Source organism: Toxorhynchites rutilus, chromosome 3, assembly GCF_029784135.1.
Source record: "Toxorhynchites rutilus septentrionalis strain SRP chromosome 3, ASM2978413v1, whole genome shotgun sequence".
Taxonomy (NCBI): domain Eukaryota; kingdom Metazoa; phylum Arthropoda; class Insecta; order Diptera; family Culicidae; genus Toxorhynchites; species Toxorhynchites rutilus.
Genome location: NC_073746.1, coordinates 83,297,135 through 83,315,920, shown reverse-complemented (window position 1 = coordinate 83,315,920; position 18,786 = coordinate 83,297,135). Strand labels below are relative to the sequence as shown.

Below are 18,786 nucleotides of genomic sequence, written 5' to 3'. Positions count from 1 at the left end.
TTTTTTTTATTTTGATTTTTTTTCATTTTTGGACCCAGTGCTGTTCCAATTTTTATTTAAATGAGTTCGCACGTGTTTTTTTATATTTGTAAATCTCTTCACAACTTTTAGAGCAAATACAAAAAGAATATTGTTTTGGTATTCCTGTTATAATTTTAAGACCAGCATTGCTTTATTTTTTTTATTCAAATTTGTTCGCAACTACGTTTTTTGTTTGTGAGATTTTTTTCCAGAATTCAATTTCCCGAATTGCGTGATACTTTATTTGAAATTATTTTTTCGATATTCAGAAATTTCAATTTTTTCAAATTTTGAGACCCAGCTGCTCCAATTTCGGTATTCCGGTATTCGGTATTCAGGTTTTTTCTTGTATGTTTGAGATTTTTTTCGAGATTCTCTACAGAATTGCGTGATACATTTAAAAAAAAAAAATTATTTTTTCGACAATTTTAATTTTGTTCGAATTTTCCAATTTTTATTTAAATGCGTTCGTACGTGTTTTTTTTTGTATTTGAAAATTTTGTTAAAGTTTTTATAACATCACGCAAGGTACGATTTTTGAAAACGATTGAATAAACATTAAAATAATAAAACATTGTTTTCATGCTGAAATATCTTTTCTTTCGTGTTTTCATGTTTCAGTTATTCGCGGTGATTTTGCTAGACTTTTCCGCGGATAATTGGGGTTCTACTGTGTATTGTATTTTTAGAGGATTGCTCGGCAGAAAAAAAAATAGTTTCAGTTTTTTTCTAATCTTGAATGAATTGAAAAAATGAATTTGGAGATCCAGTTTTTCGATGTTTTTTGTGTGTATTTTATCATTTAACGGTACAAAAAATGTTTTATATTTTATGCCATTTCGAAGTTTAAAAAAAAATTACGTACTGTACTAATTTTTATTTAATTGTATTCGCAAATGTTTTTTTTTATATTTGTGATTTTTTTTCCCAAAATTTTAAGCATTCGCGGTTCAAACTGTTTTGTTTTTTAATTTCTTGAATTTTGACTATTGGATTTGGTGATTTGGAAATTTTTTTAAATTTTTTCGACAATTTTAATTTTGTTCGAATTTTCCAATTTTTATTTAAATGCGTTCGTACGTGTTTTTTTTTTTGTATTTGAAAATTTTGTTAAGGTTTTTATAACATCACGCAAGGTACGATTTTTGAAAACGATTGAATAAACATTAAAATAATAAAACATTGTTTTCATGCTGAAATATCTTTTCTTTCGTGTTTTCATGTTTCAGTTATTCGCGGTGATTTTGCTAGACTTTTCCGCGGATAATTGGGGTTCTACTGTGTATTGTTTTTTTAGAGGATTGCTCGGCAGAAAAAAAAATAGTTTCAGTTTTTTTTAATCTTGAATGAATTGAAAAAATGAATTTGGAGATCCAGTTTTTCGATGTTTTTTGTGTGTATTTTATCATTTAACGGTACAAAAAATGTTTTATATTTTATTCCATTTCGAAGATTAAAAAAAAATTACGTACTGTACTAATTTTTATTTTATTGTATTCGCAAATGTTTTTTTTATATTTGTGATTTTTTTCCAAAATTTTAAGCATTCGCGGTTCAAACTGTTTTGTTTATTAATTTCTTGAATTTCGACTATTGGATTTGGTGATTTGGAATTTTTTTTTAATTTTTTCGACAATTTTAATTTTGTTCGAATTTTCCAATTTTTATTTAAATGCGTTCGTACGTGTTTTTTTTTGTATTTGAAAATTTTGTTAAAGTTTTTATAACATCACGCAAGGTACGATTTTTGAAAACGATTGAATAAACATTAAAATAATAAAACATTGTTTTCATGCTGAAATATCTTTTCTTTCGTGTTTTCATGTTTCAGTTATTCGCGGTGATTTTGCTAGACTTTTCCGCGGATAATTGGGGTTCTACTGTGTATTGTTTTTTTAGAGGATTGCTCGGCAGAAAAAAAAATAGTTTCAGTTTTTTTTAATCTTGAATGAATTGAAAAAATGAATTTGGAGATCCAGTTTTTCGATGTTTTTTGTGTGTATTTTATCATTTAACGGTACAAAAAATGTTTTATATTTTATTCCATTTCGAAGTTTAAAAAAAAATTACGTACTGTACTAATTTTTATTTAATTGTATTCGCAAATGTTTTTTTTTTAAATTTGTAATTTTTTTCCAAAATTTTAAGCATTCGCGGTTCAAACTGTTTTGTTTTTTAATTTCTTGAATTTCGACTATTGGATTTGGTGATTTTAATTTGTAGGATTGAACATATCGACATCTGACCAGACTGTAGAATTATCCAATTTGCAAAAAACTTACCTCAGTGATTGAAACTGAGTTCATGTTTTTGACGTAGGACTACGTTTTGCAGAAGGTGGCGAAATAAAAAAAAAGACCAATTTTTAATAAAATCCCATTTTCAACATTTTTCTAATATTTGTATGAGGTGAACTAAAATCTCTCAAATAAAGAATAAAAAATAAGATTTGTTTGGCATGCTATAGATGAAAATTCTCTAATCCGTATATGGTTTTTATAAACAAAAAGGGGTAGCACTCTCATTTTTCCATTTTACATTTTTCTGGCATTTCTGTAACCCGTTACCCGCGTCTTTTATAACAAGCAGCTGATCCAGCTGCGAGGCACCTTGTTTATACACCGCTACCATTGCGAAACTTGCTGTGCAAATCAGTCATAAGTTAATGGCTCGCTCGAAATGCAAATAAAGTGCAGGAGAATAAATATATAATCACCTGTGACCACGGTGTTAGTCAGTTTCGAATTAGACCGCCGCGATGGATGTTGGTTTGGATCTTCTAGAAAAAGAAGAACTTTTGCGATGTATTTTCTGTGCAGTATGCATTGACAAAAACTGAACACATTGCAACATATGGTTAACTTGCATGTTTTTTCTCACGATGGCAAAAATGAATCATAATTCACCGGTCTATAGCTGCTTTTACAAAAACAACGCACATCATTAGCCCTTCTCACGATGCGATGTATTCGATGGATTTGTTGTATTCCAAAAAAGTGTTCGAAGCAATAAACAAGTGTTCACAACAAGTGAATAAAATTAAACTGTACCCGAACGTTAATAACGCCTGAACATCGCCCCTATAACTTTTAAGTATGTTTTCCAGTTCCATTTCATCTGAAAAGAAGGGGAAATGTTTTTCACGTGAAAGTAGCTATGCAATACTTCTCAGGCATAATTTTAACATCTCGAATATTGCCATTACCGTCATCTAAGCATACATCTATACCTCGCTATACGGCATTTCACTATAACGGCCCTCTTCAATTCAGGCACGTTTTCAATTTACGGCCAAAAATAACGGCAAAAAAACTTTTGAGGATTGATTCAAAAATCTCTTTTGTACAGAAGTGAAAAAATATTTGCGCGGCAATAATTTAAGCAACAAAAAAATTGGGTATGTATATTTACACATATTCTATGTAACATAGTTGTTTCATTTTTGTTTATAGATTATTGTTGGTTTTTATGTATGTATGTTATGTATGCTTTATGTTTATGTTATGTATGAATTTTTGATTTAAATGGAGTAGATATAAATGAATTTTTAAATAAAAATAAAAAGATAAAATGCATTTTGAATGATAAACAATGTTTCATATTTACCAAATATGGAACCGATCTGATTAAATTTGTATGAATTTGTATCAGAATATTGATTCCTTATACAGCTTTCCGCTTTGCGGCCAAATTTCGCGGAACGTATCTAGGCCTTAAAGCGAGATATAGATGTATTACAAAAGCCGAATATGAGCCATTTTCAACAATAATCTATTCTCAACCTTCTTCAAAACTTATAGGGGAATTCTTCAGGGTTCTGTAAATGTATTGAAAACTTGAACAAAATTAGATTTTGTTATGTTATTATGAATTGAAATAATTTTGAACTAGCAGGCCCGGCGATCTCTGTCCGCCCAAAAATATTTTTTTGAAAATAATTCCGAACATTCACGTAGGCCAATCCCAGAACTATTCATCGATTACTCTTCTAATTGTCTTTTGAAAGACTAGAATCTAATGCTCCTTATTCGATCATTTGCTATCTGAAAAACGTGTTACTATTACATAGAAAGCATATTTGATACCGAAAAAAAACAATTCCATTCATAACATTGGGCCTGATTCTCGAATACACTTCACGGTGGAAACGAAATAAACGGCACGCCATTGAACTATGTTTTTCGAGTTAGTGAAGTGCAGAAGATAATAATGAGTTTTCAAGCAGAATGAGCACTTTTCAAATAAAAAAGTGATTAATGAAAATTAACTTCTTCGTATCAAACTAGTATTCAACGTGAGTGGAAAACTTTGTTTTCTTCATGTGATATAATAATCTCATACAAAAATGTTATCTGAGGATAATTTGATATTATAATGATAAGTTTAGTGGGAAACTAATCTCGTATCCAGATGTATACCTTACCGTTGTCATCGCGGATACGTTTCATTCCGTTTCCACCGTGAAGTGTACTCGAAGTGAATTCGCGAATCAGGCCCATCATTTCGAATGCCGTCAACGCGAATTTCATCTCTCAATTCTCATCAATTCTCACTCCCGACATTCTTCCAAAAATGGAAGTAAAAGTGACGAACCAGTCAAATTAAAAAAAAAATTCAATTGAAATGTAAAAATTCTCACTGTTAAACAAAGGGAGGTTTTTCCGATTTTTCCTGTTTTCCTTTAAAATTGTCCAATTTGTCCAAACATCCCGGAGACGGAGACAAATGGAACAATATAAAGACAGCTCAAATTGTACGATCCGTCCTCAAGTGATGCGCGGACGAACATTTGCGACAATTGCTATATACATGAATTTCTCTGAAGTAAGTTACACTATCTCTCAGAATTTCGTAATTGGATTGTTTCTTATCGGGAAAAATAAGACCCGTATTTTTTTAACTGGTCCAAAAAATCTTGATTTTCAGATCGAATGTTAATGGATAATTCTGTCAAGAATTATCTAGAAAAGGGTGCACTTGGAGGTTCTAACTCGTCCGTCATATTTCCGAGACATTGCCCCTTCCGATTACTTCTAGTTCCTGTCCCTTTCTGGAAAGCCGTTCCAACCTCATAAAGTAATAAAAAATTGCTCGATAGATAGAACGCCTCAAAACAATCAGGCTTCTACAAGCGTTGAATCCTTGTGTTGCCTGAAAGATGGTCCGAGTAGTTTTGACTTTTACGGTTAAAACGGATATCTCTTTTATCAAAAGAAAAAAAACAAAAAGTCATGCTTGCACACGTGATAAATAGAAGAATTCAAAGGAATGATGCAATAATAATCATATTGAAAATAAAAAAACTGCTCAAACTCTTTACTCATAGTCTTTCCTTATCTTTCTCTTTTCAGGTGAGAGCAGACCGGTCAAACTCATTACTGAAAGAAACGTTTCCTGTGAGTAAATACCCATCAGATTCATTCAAATGCATTTTTATAGAGTCGCCCCAACCCAAATCGTTCCTTAATTGGAATTTGATGATTGCTCTCCAACGTGCAAAATTATTCTGTTGAGCCGACCGAATTCATAAGTGCTAACTAATCCTAATCAACTGACCGGAGATGATTACATTTTCATACGCCCCTTAATAATCGACCGACGAAATTTCCACGCTATTAAATGCGCATTATTATTCGGATATTATTCCACGGAACTCCTGATTGAATGAAACACATTAGCTGTGTGAGACCTACTTGCTCGAGGATGCAATTATTATCGACCTGTTTATTTTTTTTTTTTCAAAATATGTAAAGTCCGATATATTCACCGAAGAATTGTTACCACCATCCCATAAACATGGGACACAGCCACACCAACCCACAATGACTCATTATATTCTCATTAGGCTAATGAGGATATTAATCATTCACTTATGCCATTTTACACATTGTGTGTAAGGAGGATTGCAACTCGGGCGCTACATATTTATTTATGAATATGCTGATCGTGGCTGTAAATCGAATGTCGTCTGAAGAACGGTGGAGTCGTCGTCCGTCCCCCTGTCCACAGAAACTACCGTGACGACGACGTCGACCCTTTTTCGCAGCTCGTTTGCCGTCGATTTTATTTGCAACGCCTTACCCCCAATAGCCCACGACGACGCGCTCGTGGAAGGTTCTCTTTTTATTATTTATTTGTTTTATTTATTCCAGAAGCACTACCACCGATTACCGCCGCACACTCCCCCTCCCACGCAAACTCCTGCACTCGTTTTCAAGTGGCTGGCTGCTGGCAGCGTTAGCGCCGGCGCTCTTCTAATTTATTGTTATTCATAATGAAATAGTTTAATTTTAATTTTCCAACCATTATGGCGGACATCATTCATCCCCGGAATAAGGCAGTCGCTGAATGGGCAAAAAATGAACACCAGCAGTAGCAGCGTATGCGTTGGGCCTGCCTATTGTTGCCTCGACGTCGCTGAAGAAATGATTATGATGAGGTCTGGATGGGTGAGAAATGAAGTTCTCTGGCGAACAAACAGAGCCAGCTAGCCCGCCAGTCAGCACACTTGGTTCGAAGGGATAAAGGATAAGAATCCAATTAAATAGAAATAATTCCATTGAATTGTTTTGTATATTAAAATTATTATAATGCGAGAAAGGGCATAAATCCTGCGCTGCTACGCTCTCAGCAAAACCGACGATGACAGCGATGGCAAGGTCCGACGCCATCGGGTGGAAAAAATCTTAGAAAACGTCGAGAGAATGCAAAGCACATTCGGGGCTGAGAAAAAAAAACAGCAAATAAATAATAACTCTTTCCTCGCTGTTGCGCTTCGTGTGAAGAAGTCTGTGAATTTGCTTGTCCGTTGCTATGCTGCAGTTCCTCTACATTATATAGCATTTTCCGCGCTTCTAATGACGATAGTGTGGTGCTATAAATGGTAAATGATTGCCACGACCATCACTCCGTGGTGTAATTTTCTGATTGCTGGTGAATCTATTCCGCCAAAAGGGGGCGTTGCTTTGATTTTGGTAGCTGGTTTTTTTTTCTGGGAGGCGCTCCTCATCAATTTTGAACCAATCCAAATCAAGGCTTGTAACGACAACTTCGACAGCAAACGCTTGCAGCTATACATATCTTTCACGCGATTCGTATCCTATACTTTTCACTCAAATCAAACGGGCAGATTGGTCTTTTCGGACGCCTTTCGTTTCCACAAAAGGTGAACGATCGGCTTTTTTGCTCCAACGTCAATCCTTAAAGTGGAAGAAACGCTTTCTGGAGTTATTTTTATTAATCCGTTTATTTTTACAGGCTCAGTTACATTGTTTTAAAGGAGCCAAATTCTTAACTATATTTTTACTAGAATATATTAACATGTTTCCTTAATTCTATGGTTAATAAAATAGGAAACCGATTACTCACGGTCGACTCGAGTTTAGAAGGGTGTCACATCTTCATTAGGAAAAGGATGGAGATTATAACAATTTACACACTCACACTCACATTCACATTCTCATTCTCATTCACACTTACACATCACACTCAATTCTTAAAACTATCCTTACATCTAATATTTTTTTACAATTCAACTTATTCTAGGAAGGGAACCGATAGCTCGAGAATGACGGAAAGGAGGGGTAAAGGATATAAGAACAATCACACTCGAATATCGATAGTTTTAAGGAAAACATATATTTGGGACATGTAATCAAGATCTAACCGCGCCAAAACATTTCTCACCGGCACTCTGGAGTTGGCTAGTAACCAAATTCAAATTCTAAATTGAATCAAATCTGAACAAACAAATGGAATTCAACAATCTTTTTATAACAGTTATACAAACATGAGCGAAAGTTCTTAATCTAAATCTGAAATTAGAATTTAGAGAATCTAGAAAATTGAGAGAATTTAGAGAATTAAGAGAATTTGGAGAATTTAAAGAATTCAAAAATTCAGAGAATTTTGAATATATCGACAATTTTGAGATTTTTGGAAATTTAGAGAATTTTGAGGATTTAAAGATTGTTTTTGTGAATTGTGAAAATCTGCAAAATTTGAAGAATTTGGAAAATTTAAAGAATCTGGAAAATTTAAAGATTTGAACAATTTCGAAAAATTGGAAAATTTGAGAAGTTCGAAGAATTTCAAAAAATTGGAGAATTTTGAGAATTTTCTGAGTTTAGATAGCTTAGAGAGTTTATAGTATTTAGAGAATTTAGAGAATTTTGAGAATCTAGAGAATTTAGAGAATTTAGAGAATTTAGAGAATTTAGAGAATTTAGAGAATTTAGAGAATTTAGAGAATTTAGAGAATTTAGAGAATTTAGAGAATTTAGAGAATTTAGAGAATTTAGAGAATTTAGAGAAATTTAGAGAATTTAGAAAATTTAGAGAATGTAGAGAATTTAGAGAATTTATAGAATTCAGAGATTTTGGAAAATTTAGGGAGTTTAAACAATTTGGAGAATTTAAAGAATTCAGAGAACTCAGAAAATTATGAGAATTTTGAGGTTTTTTGAAGTTTTGAGAATGATGAGGATTTTGACAGTTTAGAGAATTAAGAGAATTTAAAGATTTTTGTTTGGAAAATTTTGAAAATTTGAAAAATTTGAAGAATTTGGAAAATTTTAAGAATTTAGAAAATTTGGAAAGTTTGGAGAATTTGAAAAAATTAAAAAAGTAGGAGAATTTTGAGAATGTGGGAACTTACTGAGTGTAGAATTTGAAGAATTAAGATAATTTAGAGAACTTATAGAGTTTAGAGAATTTAAGAATTCAGAAAATTTAAAGTTTTCAGAAAATCTAGAGGATTGAATGAAATTAGTAGATTTAGATAATTTAGAGATTTTGGAGAATTTAGAGAAATTGAGGATTTTTTAAATTTAGAAAATAAAAAGAATTTTGAGAATTTCAAGTTTTTAAATTTTGAGAATTTTGAAAATTTAGCGAATTTTGAGAATTTTGAAAAGTTTGAGAATTTTAATAATTTAAAAAATTTTGAGAAATTTGAGAATTTTAAGAATTTTGAGAATTTTGAGAATTTAGCAAATTTAGAGAATTTAGAGAGTTCAGACAATTTTGAGAATTTAAAGAATTCAGAGAACTCTGAAAATTATTAGAATTTCGAAAATTTTGAGGATTAAGAATTCAAAGAGTTTAGTTGAATTTGGAAAACTTGGAGAATTTGAAGAGTTTAAAAAAATAGAAGAATTTTGAGAATTCAGAGAATGAACAATTTTTAAAAAAAATTGGACAGTTTATAAAATGTATATAAATTAAATTCAGATAATTAAGAGAATTAAGAGTATTCAGAGAATTTAGAGAATTAGAGGATTGGAGAATTTAGAGAATTAGAGAATTTAGAGAATCTGAGAATTTAGAGAATTAGAGAATTTGGAGAATATAGATAAATTAGAAAATTCGGAGAGCTTGGGAAAATGTGAAACTTTTTTCTAAATTCTTCGAATTGTCTAATATATTTGAGGGATTTGAAGAATATGATAAATTTGGAGAAATTGAACAATTTAAAGAAATTAAAGAATTTAGTGGAATTGAAGACTTTGTGTATTTTTGAGTATTTGGAGAGTTTTGAGAATTTGGAAAATTTGGAGAATTCGGAGAATTTGAAGAATTTGGATAATTTGAAGAATTTGAAGATTTTGGAGAATTTAGAGAATTAGTTAGATTTGGAGAACTTGGAGAATTTGAAAGATTTGGAAAATTCGAATTTGTGAAATACATTTTGATACATTGAGATTACTTCATCATTCTTATTTCGAATGATGTACATTAGGGTGCCAATGAAAATGGTCATCTCTGGTTTCAAAAAGATGTTCACCACCTCGAAAAAACACCCTATGCCAAATATTAGCTCAATCGGACTTAAAGGAGAGTGGCGCAAAGCGGTCAAAGTTTGAGTTTTGAAAAAAAACCGGGTTTTCGAAAAAAAAATTGATGCCAAATGTCTTAAAATTACATGAGATCTAGTGTCATCTCGAAAAACAATTTTTTTTTTGTCATGAATCGACACTCTGGGACTTTTCGAACTTTTCGGAATACGAAACGAAACGTATGGTTTTGGTTACCAAAAAAAATAGTTGTCCCGATTTCGGAATTTACTGCGAAATGTTGATTTGCACGATAATATACCTTTTGCAAAATATTAGCTCATTCTTCAATTATTATCACAGTCACAGTTTTTACGTTGGGTTTTTTGAAAAACGAAAGATCACCGAATATCGGGGTTTTCAAAAAAAAAAGGGTTAGTGCCAATTGTCTTAAAAATGCATTACTCGTCGAGATTTACTGTTATATCGAAAAAAATTGTGAAAAAACAATTTTTTGGCGTTCGTTTTTCTATCTGAAAAGTCGATTTTCAACAAAAATATTTTTTTTGAGATAACTGCAAATCTCGACGTGTCATGCAATTTTAAGACATTTGGCATAAAAAAAAATTTTTGAAACCCCCGATTTCCGGTGATTTTTAGGTTTTAAAAAACTCAAATTTTTACGCCAGCAACACTAATTAATGAAGTTCGAATGAGCTAATATTTTGCATAGTTATCGTGCAAATCAACATTTCGCAACAAGTTCCGAATGAAAAATGAAGATAATTATTTTTATTGGCACTTAAAACCATATGTTCCGTGTCGTACTCCGAAAAAAAAACCCAGAGTCCCAGAGTGTCGATTTTTGATAAAATAAAATTTCGAGATGACACTAGATCTCGACGTTTCATGTAATTTTAAAACATTTGGCATCAACAATTTTTTTTCGAAAACCCCAATTTCCTTTACTCCGCCTTGGGTGATTTTTCGATTTTCAAAAAACTCAAACTTTGACCGCTTTGCGCCACTTTCCCTTAAGTCCGATTGGGCTGATAATGGGGTGTTTTTTCGAGGTGGTAAACATTTTGTATAGGGTAACTTTTTGAAATTTTAGGGTCGATTTTTTCCCATACATTCATTGGCACCCTAATGTACATCTGAAGAAATCATCATTTAGTATGTGATAAAAAATTTAAATAAGACGGCATGGTAATACCGGAACATAACTAGAGAAATGTAGGCTGTCATTTGAAATATATTATTTTATTTTCATTTGTTTGGATTTTACAAACGATAATGTGACCTGTGCGTGGAGTAACCTACTCGAAAATTGATTTAGTTGAAAAGACACGCTATTTTATAGCATTGAAAAGAAAATGCAAACATTGTTCTCACTCTGCACTGCTGCTAGGGGAAATTTTCGCACATCGAATATAGGTAGCGTCGGTGGAGGCCGGAAAACGCGGCCACAATAGTGGTAAAGCCACGAAAGAACGTATAGATCACTTGTTACTCCGCTAATCTGAATAGAGAGAAAGAGAATATTTAGTTCTAACTGTAGTCTTGAAAAAGGCAGCTTGATATCAAATAGTTAGCAGAAGGTTTTAGAAAAAAAAAATGTGAACTCTTGAAAGTAGTGTAGGCAACCTTTCTCGTTGGATCACCTAAGCGTAGTGTGTGAATGATGATGAACTGATCGCTTCGCTGCCCCGCCAGCTACTGGCTGGCAGGAGAATCGCAAAATGGTGGTGCTAGCGATGCATTGTTTCGCTTCTGAAAAAAGGGCGATATATTTCATTGTACAGATCGGACTCGATTGTATACAGTTCATATTTTTTTTTAATTTAAAATATGGCTCATTTCAAGCAAAAATGTAATATTTCAAAGTTAAGGCGAAAGTCAACTGATTATTATACGTACAGTAGAGTAAAAATATTGATATGAGATGGTTTTAATTGAAGGATTGCCAGGGATTATTGAAAATTGTATTGCAGCGAAATTGAGAAATATAGTAGTTGGGTATCAAAGAACAAATTGTAGAGCGGTTAGTGATCTTTATTTTGGTTGATTGAAATAATGATATTTGTTAAAGTAGAGACATTTTGATGCAAACAAAGGCTGAAACAGAGAAAAAGTTCAATAACTCTGTCATAGTTGAAATTCTAACATATGCGTAGAAAGATTTTTCATAAAATATGATCTTATAACACCCCCTTTAAAAAATTATATGATTATATGATTTTTATATGAGAAAGGTATGTTCTGACTTTAAGAGGATGTATCAGAAATTGAATTCTGTATAAAATCGCCCAGTAACGAGCAAAACCGTTGTGATATTGGCATTAGGAAAGACTGTTGTCTGTTCGCTAGCTGATGCGTGACTGTGGTGGCAAGATCAAGGCACGTTTGGACAGTGCTTGTTATTTTATAATTATTCAATCGTTTATCTCAAAAAAGTATATTGTTTTATTGTGATAGATGCGTAGAAATGTTCCCAATCAATTGATGCAAACGTCATTGCGATCTTTTTATTTTCTGTTAACATTTTCGAAATTCGTCCTAGGTATTTGATACATGTGATTATGAGTCAGTTGTCTGTAATCTAAACTGCAAAAATCTGCATCATGTACCTGTAAGAAAACTCTGGATCTAGAATTTTAACATAGGATCTTGAATTTGGAATCTGGAATCCAAATTTTCCTACTGAGTCTAAATAATTGAAAAATTGTACTTATTGTCGATAGTCAGAAAGGCCGAATCCAGAATCTGAACATGCAATTTAGATCTATGATCTGATTATTCCATCTCCGATATGAAACAATACCATATGTATTCAGATTTCTACGCGTAGAGTTTGTCTTGCTGATTCTCCTGAATTTCCTATATCCTTAGGTATCTCGAGTTATCTAGTTTATTTTCTCAATACTATCTTTGGTAGTCGAATTGGTGCAATCTTGGAGCTTCACGTAGGTCATCTTAATGTTTCGATTGTTCATTCACGTCACAACAACGTTCAAGTTGTCCAATTTTTTAGTTGATAGTTATAGCACACACTCATCATACATAGTCTTTGATATTGGATACAATTCTGTTGCCGATAAATCATCCAAAACGAAAATAGAATTAATCACGATGGAACTACTGTGTAATTTACCATAATGTAATGGAACAGAAAACTTAACGCCTAAATGGCTACTACTAACTACTGTGTAATTTACAGTTTATAGAAACATAAACATATGTACATGTACACGATTAAAACCCGGCTCTGTTACAATTAAAATGCTAATGAGCCTAATAAATAAATAAATAAATAATAAAAAACGATGGAACGAAAATCCAAATTATCTAATTATCAAATTATAATGAAAGTATTGCACAAATTATTAGAAGTATTCATTTTCCTGTTGTACCAACTTTTTACCCATCAATAAAACTTCATAAAAACTCTCTGTAATAAAACAACTAAATAATATTATCTGCAAGTCTCTCCGTGCCTAAAATCGTTAGTACTATGGGGTGGGTGTTTACGAGCCATATCCAAATGATCCCAGCCACACGACTGTTGGGCCCCATAAACCATCGGCATTATCTCAAATCTCTTAAATTGTAGCTCGAATTAAGGATTCAGCCGAATACACACAATCCGCCACCTCCTCCACCCGTCCTTCCGCACTCCTGCTGCTGATGCTGTGTTGTTGTGACTATATTTATGCGCTCCGAAGAAAGCTGCACAAATATTCCCCAGCGCTATCGAACACGTACGAGGTGAAAATTTACTTATGAGTGTATTTTCCGCTCATGAAATTTTCTCCTTCCCGCGCCTCCCTGCCGCCACTGTCTTTACCGAATTGGTGCCCCTCCGATGGCTTTTTGCGCTGTGATACGATAATGACGAAAATCTTTTCGGCAAACTTTACGTGCAGGTATCTTCGTTCCAACACCCCACCACCCATGTTGGGGGCGGTGGGAGAAGAACCTTCCCCGCCTAAAGGACGACGATATTCTCGCGCCGTTCCGAAGGAAGGCGGGGATGTGCTTCGGGTCTAATATCTCTCTCGCGTCAGAAGTTTTGAACTTCATACGAGATGCATCTTTTGCGGAGTTTAAGCTCGAAAGATTTGTACTCCACTTTCTCAGATATACGCGATGTTGAATCAGAAGCGATCAGTTTCTTCAAACTGAAAGGGTCTTAATTACCGAAAAGGCCATTGCTCGAAAACATCGAGCATTGAGAGGTTATAGTTGCTACGGATGGACGGCAATATTTTTATGACATTCCTCCAAACATTCGTTGTAGCTTTCACCTCCGGAGCCGCACGCTTCAGCCGAATGCAACGTCAAACTTTTCCAAATCTCCAGATAGCGAAAAGCCCCGGGGTGATTTACTCTTAACTCTGGTAACTCTCTCTCTCCTCCTGATGTATGCATGGGTATGTAAGTATATTTACCTAGCAAAAGAATAAACCTTCCTGTTGGCTTTGCTACCTGTTTGGACCGAAAAACATAAGAGACACACACGGTGTGCTAGCATTATCACATCGTTGCAGGCGGGGATTGTTTCCAGTGTGAGGTGTCACACGTAATTTTCTCATGCGGGGTGTTGTTTACGTAAAACCGGAAGCCAGGCAGCTAGCTTTTTGGAGGAAATTTTCCGGGAAATCTTGAGATGAAACAAAGATCGCGCGGTGTTACACTCTCACAGCCAAAACCTAACTGTCGCTTGCCACACCGGGGATGGCATGGCAAAAGCTGTATCATAATCATCCCTCTCCCATCAGTGTTGGTGGGGGTGGGCAGTCAGCGTGGGATGGTTGTGCTTTACGCCAGTGAACCGTGTTAATTTCTGCGGAAACTTTCGACGGAGTTGCCGCAAATCTCTCCTCAAAGCGCGTACAGTCGTTAAGAAGTTCGGACGAGATTTATTTGCTATGATAAAACCGTAATCATCCCTCGCTATTATTGAGGTAATACCCTGCGAGAAGATGCGACTACAAACAAAAAAAAGCAATCGAACAGGGACTAACGTTTGCTGCTGCATGGCTCCAAATATTAAGGTAATCCACTATCGATCACACTAACGGATTCCATCCGAGGTTCTGACTCACTGACTCCCGCGAATCGAGCGGGTTTCTGTGGCGAGAAACGGGCAGACTTGATGATGCCTATCTGATTTTCTTTATCCCTTTCCCTCTTTATTTTCCTCCTTCGTCTGTGGGTTTTTTCTTCTTCGTTCTCGGGAATCAATTGGATGTGTGACGCGCTCGTTCGCTCGCTGTTCGGTGGTTCAATGAATGGCGTCATTAGAAATTCCGCTCAGGTACGCATTTGGTGGCATCCGGTAAATAACATTTATATTTATATTTATTTTTATTTTTATTTCAATACCACATTGCTTGCTTTCGCTGCTCTCGTTGGTTCACACACACACACGTGCGCTCGCGCTCTCTTACACGTACAAACAATCCGAACTGTAGCTGTTAGCTGAGTGAGCCTCGATTGCCTCTTTTTTCCATGTGAATTGTTTATGTTTTTCGCGGTTCACGACAGCACGATTGGTTTCATTGTAATTTGTCGGTTCCAAAATATTTATCCAGTGTTTGGAGTAGGGATTTGTAGTTGATGATTTTCCCTTGTCCCATTAATTTGAACCAAAATTTGTGCCGCTGATATGTGAATCCATTTCAGTATTTGCTAACAATTCACAAAATTTTCTGCTTCGAACGCTCCATCAATTTGGCTAAGTCTAAATCCGTAGAGGATTCATGGAACGCTTCACTTCATGATAAAACTTTGAGGCTGTTTGTAACAGAAGCTCAAGTTTGAACGTAGTAGTGGAATTTATAAAATTGCGAAATTGTGAAACCTATAAAAACATGTTCTAAGTAAAAATCTTCACAATGTGTCGTATATTCCATTACGTAGCTCGGATTGTAGTCCAGACATTCAAGCCAACCGAGAAATCTGGAATCATGGTCAGTAAATTAAAATAAGTACAGGTCTCGATTATCCGGAATTTTAGACTCGATTATCCGGAGTATGTTTTTTATTTTTGATTGTCGGAAATTTTGAATAATTTCCTTTATATAAAATAATAATTCTATATTGAATAGCTAATACACCCATACCTCGCTATACGGCCGCTCTTTATACGGCATTTCGCCATAACGGCCAACTTCAATTAAGGCACGTTTTCGATTTACGGCCTAAAATGTTTCGCTATAACGGCAAAAAAAAATTTCGATGTCGATATTGATACATAATTCATGGAACATGATATTGTTTCATTTTTGTTTATAGATTATTGTTGGTTTTTGGAGTCTGTTATTATTTTACGTACAAATAAAATAAAAAAATAATATGTATTTTGAATGATAAACCATGTTACATATTTTCCGTATTTAGAACCGATCCGATTGAATTTGTATGAATTTGTATTAGAATAATTGAATAGCGACCGCTACAAAATGGCGGATTACATATTTTCTCAAAACCCCATCAATATGGGTATCAAACGAAAGGGCTTGACTAGTAGAACACAGTTATTTATGAAAAATGCAAATCCAAGATGGCGGCCACTACAAAATGGCGGATTGCATATTTTCTCAGAACTCCAACAAATGATCAATTTGTTGAGTTGTCCCACATTAACAGAAAACTGACCCCGTTCCTGTTGAATGATTGATCTGAAATTTGGAACATACATTTAATTCTACTGTCATTACAAAACTACGTATTCCATGATCTTGAAAAATTCAATTTGGCCGCCGCAAAAAAATGGCTGAATGGCTTGATTTGGAGAATATACCACACTATGAACAACATAAATTCGAAAAGGTCGCCGACACAAAATGGTTCAAATGAAAGCATCAGAATCGTCTTCTGTAGCGTACTTTTTGATGTAGAGCCAGTATGAAGCAACAGAGTCCGAAACAAAAAAAAAGTTCTATAACTCTGTCATTGTTGAAATTCGAACATATGCGTAGGAGGATTTTTTTCATCAAATATGATCGTCTATCACCTCCTGAGAGAATCCTCTTTTATTTTCAAAAAACCAAAAATACATGCAAAAAAAACAAATAAAGATAAAAAATTGTTTTGACTCGATTATCCGGAGGATTCGATTATCCGGAGTGAAAAAAAAATCAATACTCCGGATAATCGAGTCCGATCTGTATATGGAAAACCCCGAATCTGAGGAATCTGAGCCTACAAATGGCAATCTGTAAATCACATTTACATTTTAGTTCTGAATATGATATCTTGATCAAGAACGTGGACTCCTCGATAGCCTAAGATCTGCTGTAACGACATCTGTGCTAATCATATCATATGTTGGAATTTCAGGTTCGATCCTCGTTCATTTCGTGGGATTTTTCGGCCTACCATCCAGTTTTTTTGTGTATCAGAAATGTATATCTTCGAGTTTACCACTTCGAAGTATAATCGAGGCATATTTTTTGCCAACGAAATCTTCATTGAAGAATAATAAAAAGTTGGAGGTTTTATTTCCGAGACTCGACCGCATAGTTGACGTAGGATTACGTTAGGCCATTTGTAATATACTGTAGAAACCCGATTTTTCGCGAGCGGATGATCCGCGGTGCGGGTTGTCTGCGAAAGCGAGTTTCAAAGTAATTTTATAGGCCTTATCGAAATTTATCAATGAGTGAAGGGATCTTGCTCTTTCTTTGGTAATGGCCTTCAAATTATCTGATCACTGGAGTACACGACTTTACATAAGGATAGTTGATTGATTTCCATTTTGTAAAAACATGGTTTTATTTTAGTTCTTTATCGCGCTATCCATGATTACCTTGCCACATCATTCAGCAAATAAACGGAGTTGTTCTGTATCTGAAATAAATACATCACTGTCGCAGTCAACCAAATGATAATGATGATAAATATGATAATGATGTTTTAAATGTTAAAGGCTTTAAACTATTTCGGTTCATTTGCCTCTAGCCTTGAAAAAAGCCGGTTAGCAAAATTTAAACTAAATTCTCGGCCTTGAGAAAAGTCATTTGGAAACCTTGCTGCCGTCTGGTACCTAACTGGATGACTGATGAATCGCGAATAATCGCAGCATCTTCCTCCTCTTTTGTTAACGGAGACTTTGAATCTTTCGATTTATTCGTCTTTGAACCGTAGCTTACTTGTATCGTCTCGGTGCCTGATTTTGTAGTCCGTATTGGGTAGAATTGCTCAAATGTATGGTAAATTAGAAGCTCTCATTTTAATGCTATTTTCACGAATTTAATATTGAAAAAATAAGAATTGTCGATATTGAAATAGATTTTTTATTTTAATTTCCAACACGCCCCTATATTAATCCGTTCATTTTATTTGGAATCAGGTATCCGAAACTGATGCTACGAAGAGAAACTGATGCTACGATTTGTAATTGAATCCGGGATCTCATACTTGGAATCTGAATCCAAAGTTTAGAATGTGGGTCCTGAATCTGAAAACTGAACTGAAATGGGAATGGAAACTCTGAATTCAGATCTCTAGATCTGCGATCTTCATCTGGAAATATGAATAAGGAGTTTGAAATTCCTAAATCATATCTCTATTGTGATATTATATCCCAAGTCCATATCTAGAATTTGAAATCCGAGATCTGTATAAGGAATCGTGATAATAAACCCGAAATCCGTTGATAAATGAAATCTGATGATTCTGAATCCTGTGAAATGGTTAAAATTCATAATTTTGATTTTCTGAAATGATCTGAAAGATCCATGACTTAGAATCAGGAAATTTCTTTGACGAAAAATCCTCCGGCCATAACAGGAATCGAACCCAAATACCCGGCATGATAATGTGAGACGCTAACCACTCGGCCACGGATGCATTACACTAATAATAAATTTCTATAAATGCAAAGAATCTCGTTTGCAGCATGAAATTATAAAAATCAATGCACTTTTGATCACTTCGGATATTGTCGCATCGACATTTTTCATTTCATTTTTATTCTTGTTCT

General features: G+C 34.2%; 1 protein-coding gene across 12 annotated transcripts in view; it reads left to right on the top strand.

Annotated features, from left to right (window-relative positions):
- LOC129773192 (aryl hydrocarbon receptor nuclear translocator homolog) overlaps positions 1–18,786 on the top strand; it is a 426,084-nt gene that overhangs the window by 339,469 nt on the left and 67,829 nt on the right. The window lies entirely within an intron of this gene.